This window comes from Nicotiana tomentosiformis, chromosome 7 (assembly GCF_000390325.3).
Source record: "Nicotiana tomentosiformis chromosome 7, ASM39032v3, whole genome shotgun sequence".
Taxonomy (NCBI): domain Eukaryota; kingdom Viridiplantae; phylum Streptophyta; class Magnoliopsida; order Solanales; family Solanaceae; genus Nicotiana; species Nicotiana tomentosiformis.
This window is the reverse complement of record NC_090818.1, coordinates 77,772,809-77,777,895: the sequence shown is the minus strand read 5'-3', so window position 1 is coordinate 77,777,895 and position 5,087 is coordinate 77,772,809. Positions and strand designations below refer to the sequence as shown.

The following is a 5,087-nucleotide window of genomic DNA, read 5'->3' as shown; positions in this document are numbered from 1 at the left end:
ATATTGTTTCTTATTTTTCCATGGATATTACACATAGAATATAAGATTTGAAAGAGAAATTTGGGGTTTTGACTATAATGTTTTATAGTGTAAATTGGAGATTTGGGAGTCGATTTGGACTCATTTTGGAATCTAATCATGTATTTGGACTCGTGAGGTTGTGGATATTCTAGATCTACACCTTGACTCGGGTTTTACCTTGCGGGCCCAGGTTGATTTTTGGATATTAGATTAGAGATTGAAGATTTAGTTTGGAATTGTGTAACGACCCGGCCGGTCGTTTTGAGAATTTAAGTCCCGTTTGGCAGCATAAGGCCCTGAGCGGCTTCGTATTAAGTGTATTAGCTTACATGCATGGTTGAATTCAGTTACCGGATAATTCAGAGTGATTTGGGACACTTGGTCCCTAAAATAGAAGCTTAAGTATTAGGATTTCGACCATAGTCAGAACTGTGTGAAGACGACTCCGGAATGGAGTTCCGTCGGTTCCATTAACTCCGTTGGGTAAATTTGGGCTTAGGAGCATGTCTGGACTATAAATCTAAGCTCTGTAACTCAATTAGGCTTGAAATGGCAAAAGTCGAATTTTTGGAGATTTGGACCGGAAGTGGACTTTTTGATATCGGGGTTGGAATGCAATTCTGAGAGTTGGAACAACTCCGTTATGTTATTTGGGACTTTCCTACAAAATTTGAAGACATTTTGAGATGGTTGGATTGGTTTCGGCACGAGTTTTCGAAGTTGGATGTTTTAAAAGTTCATAAGTTCGATTCTTGGTTCGATTCGTAGTTTTGTGGTTGTTTGATGTGATTTGAGACCCCGAGAGAGTCCATGTTAGGTTATGGAACTTGTTAGTATGTTTAGACGGGGTCCCTGGCGCCTCGAGTGTATTTCGGATGGGCTACGGGCTATTTTCTTCTATTTTTGAACTGCTGATATCTGTCATCTGGTTTTCTCCTTCGCGTTCGCGGCTGCTCCTCCGCGTTCGCGAAGATTAATTGTGGAGGAGGGAATATTTTTTCTTTGCGATCGCGGAAGCCAACCCTTTCCTTCATCACGTTCGCGTTTATCCCACGCGTTCGCGTAGCTATGCCATTCCACTCTTCGCGTTCGCATACTACTTCACACGTTCACGAAGAGCAGTCGTTGGGCCATCAGACTTTTTCTCTACGCGTTTGCAAATGTGTTGTCGCATTCGCGAAGCACAACGGGGCAGCTTTTCTTTTTATTCTTCGTGAATGCAATTGTTCTTCAGCGCGTTCGCGATGCTTAAAGGCTTGGGCAGAATATAAGATTTCCAAATCGAGGGTTAGGCCATTTTTATCATATCTTGACTTATAAAGCTCGGTTTTGAGCGATTCCTTATGGGGTTTTCAAGCAAATCGATTGGGTAAGTGTTCTTCACCTAGAATTTATTATATTCCATGATTTTATCTTTATTTTTATCATTTAATTTGTGCTTTGAGTTAGGGAAAAGGGAAGTTTTTGAAGAAAATTTCCAAAATGAAAAATCTTGATTTGAGGGACGAATTGGTATCAAAATTTGATAATTTTAGAATGGTTGAACTCATATCGAAATAGGTGTTCGGGTTTTGTGAAATTTTTCGGGTTCCGAGGTGCGGGCGCGGGGGTCGACTTTTGGACCGATTTTTAGATTTTGATAAAGATTAAGGCTTTATGGCCCGGAACAGCTTCTTATGAGTTTTATTTGTGCTTTGAAGTTATTTTGGTTAGATTTGAGCCGTCCGTATGTCAGTTCACCTGAGAAGTTCATTTTTGAGTATTAGTCTGTCTTCTTTGAGATAAGTATCTTGCCTAACTTCATATGGGGGAACTACCCCTTAGGATTTGAGTTCTGTATGCTAATTGTAGTCCGTGTACACAAGGTGACGAGTACGTTCCCGGACTTATTTGTATAAAATTGGCCTTTTAGGGATTCTTAGGTCCTTATATTCATTGAATATGCAGTTGTTCTTGTTACGATTACATTTCTTAATTTCCAGTTTCACTTCTACCTGCTTTAATTGGAATTAATTGCTTCATGATCCACTCTTATTGTTCATTTGATTCATATGTGCCTTAACTGAAATTGTTCATCCTTAATTGAGGCAAATGATTATCCTTATACTGCTTATCCTTAATTGGAGTTGTTGTATCTCTCTTTTAATTGCCCAATCTTAAAAGAAGTTAGATATCCTATATTTTAGTTGACTTATCCTTATTTGGAATTAGTCGTCTTGTGTTAGATCCCTCATTGTCAAACTGTACATTGTGGACCATTCTTACATAATATTTTCTTTCTTGTTGAGTTGTTCTTATTATGACTAGCGTTCTCTATTGTGGCTACTCCTTGTGAATTAGTTCCTCCGTTTCCTTGAGTTCTGGAATTTCTGAGTTGACGTATTTGTCATATCCTTGTATTATTATCATTGTTGCTGTTGTACTTATTGTGGTGATACACGAAGTTTTTGCCGTGCGGTTGTTGTTATTTTGATGCACGAGGTTTTTGCCGTGCAGTTGTAGTTATTGTGATGCACGAGGTTTCTGTCGTGTGATTGTTGTTATGGGGTTGCACGAGGTTTCTACCGTGCTATTGATTAATATTGATATTTGCACATGCGGCGTCATAAGGCGGGATATATATATATATATATATGGGTTGCGCATGTGGCGAGACAAGGTGGGAACATTGTTATGCATATGTGGCGACACAAGGCGGGCACTTACTTTATTATTACACACGTGGCGAGATAAGGTGGGATGTATCAGGCATTGATTTGTGATGATTTGTGATGGCCTGGGGGCATTCTTGTTGTTGATATTTGTGTAGTGGTACACTTACCTATGTGAGCTTTATTTTGTGAATGTTGTGAGAAAATATTCTACGTGATGTCCGTTCTTTTTCCTTATGATTATTTGCTGGTATGGACTATGTTAGGACACTTGCACAAGCATACACGTAGTTAAGTACTCTTATCGGATAATAGGTTTTCTTGATATTGTTGGGCACAGATGCTCACCCTTGTTTACTTGCCTTCTTCGTGAGAATGGCTCTATTGGCACGTGAGTCGTCAGTACGGTTATGAGGTGTTATGAGGGCACAGAATGCCAAGTGTTAGGGTTGCGGCATTGAGACCCGTGAGTTGTGATTTGTCCGAGGTTCGGTACCTCGTGGAGTTTGCTGACTAAAACCTGATGTAAAAGCGGTTGTAGTTGCTGAGTTATTACTTGTCCTTGCTGTATTTGTGATTCCAGATTTAGGTTGTGTTCCATTTACTTTTTTGAGTTATTTTCTTTATGCTATTCCGCTGATACTTGTTGTTTCCTTTCTTATTGACATTACTATATTGTGAGCTATATTGCATAGTCTTTATGTAGATATCATATTTCTGTTGTTCATATACTTATACTTGTTTATTTTATTAGACCAGTGGGTGTCTTGACTGTTCCTCGTCACTACTCCACTGAGGTTAGTCTTGATACTTACTGGGCACTACTGTGGTGTGCTCATTCTACACTTCTGCACATTTTTGTGCAGATCCAGGTATTTGTTCGTTAGCAACTGTGCGGGTCGTTGCTGTGGAGACTCAAGATAAACCTGCTGCTGCGTTCGCAGGCTTCGAAGTCACCTTCAAGTTTTTATTTTGCAATGTTTATTCTTATTTCTGGACAATTGTATTTAGAAGTTTTCTAGCAAACACTCTGTAGAGCTTATGACTTGTACTACCGGTTTGGGAATTGTAAATTTTTTAGAGATTTCTATTTCAAAAGTTGTTAGATGTTATTTCTTATTGTTGTTATTCAGTAAATGTTAGGCATACCTAGTCCCTAAGACTAGGTGCCATAACGATACCCAACGAAGGGGAAATTGGGTTGTGATAAGTTGGTATCAGAGCACTAGGCTCATAGGTGCTACGAGTCATAAGCAAGTTTAGTAGAGTCTTGCGGATCGGTACGGAGACGTATGTACTTATCTTCGAGAGGCTACAGAACTATTATATTAGGACGGTTTCACTTCCTTCATTTCTATCGTGCGAGTTCATTGATATCGATGTTTTAACTTTTATCTTTCCATTCTCTCATAGATGGTGAGGACACGAGCTGCAGTTGCTGATAACATTATCCTCGGAGCAGATGTCGCTAGGGGTAGAGGTAGAGGTCGACGATGAGCACATGGCATAGCTAGAGCACCTACTAGAGCAGCAGTTGAGGAGCCGCTAGTAGTTCCAGTTGGGGGGCAGGTAGCGGAGGCGCCTGCTGTTACCCCCGGACTTCACGAGACCTTAGCACTATTCCTGAGCATGTTTGGTACATTAGCTCAGGCGGGGTTGATTCCGGTTGTACCAACTACTTCACAGACCGGGGGAGGGACCCAGACGTCGGCCGCCCATACTCCAGAGCACCGAGTCCACGTTGGTCAGGTTCCAGGTGTCATGGCGACACAACCTGTGGTTCCAGTTCAACCCGTGGTCAGGGCAGCATCATCTAAGGAAGAGCAATTTAGACTTACAAGGTTCAGGAAATATGACCGTCCTACTTTCAGTGGTTTGGCTTCAGAGGGTGCACAGGGTTTTCTAGAGGAGTGCCATCGCATTCTCCACACTATGGGTATTTTTGAGACGAGTGGGGTTGCTTTTACTACGTTCCAGCTTAAGGGAGCGGCTTATCAGTGGTGGCGGGCATATGAGTTGTGTAGTCCGGCCGAGTCGGCTTCACTTACATGGGTTCAGTTTTAAGAGATATTCCTGAGAGAGTCTGTACCTCAATCCCTTCGCGATGCATTGCACACGGAGTTTTAGTAGCTGCACTAGGGCACTATGTCAGTGTCAGAGTATGCCGTTAGATTCAGTGATTTGGCCAGACATGCACCTCCTTTGGTCACTACAGTTAGAGAGCATGTCCGTAGATTCATTGAGGGGATAAGGCATGATATTCGATTCAGCATGACTCGGGAGTTAGAGTCGGATATTTCATTTTAGCAGGTAGTACGGATCGCTCGCCGAGTAGAGGGCATGTGGGACTGGAGAGAGAAGACAGGCGGGGCCATAAGAGAGAGTACAAGCGAGATCAGGAGAGAGAGGACAGTG

The 5,087-nt window shown here is 41.7% G+C and overlaps 1 long non-coding RNA gene across 1 annotated transcript; it reads left to right on the top strand.

Annotated features, from left to right (window-relative positions):
- Positions 1-977: 977 nt before the first annotated feature.
- On the top strand, positions 978-3,791 carry LOC138895148 (uncharacterized). The gene is made up of 2 exons (XR_011409364.1): positions 978-1,390; positions 3,539-3,791. It is a non-coding gene; the product is annotated as an uncharacterized lncRNA (long non-coding RNA).
- The last annotated feature ends 1,296 nt before the right edge of the window (positions 3,792-5,087 follow it).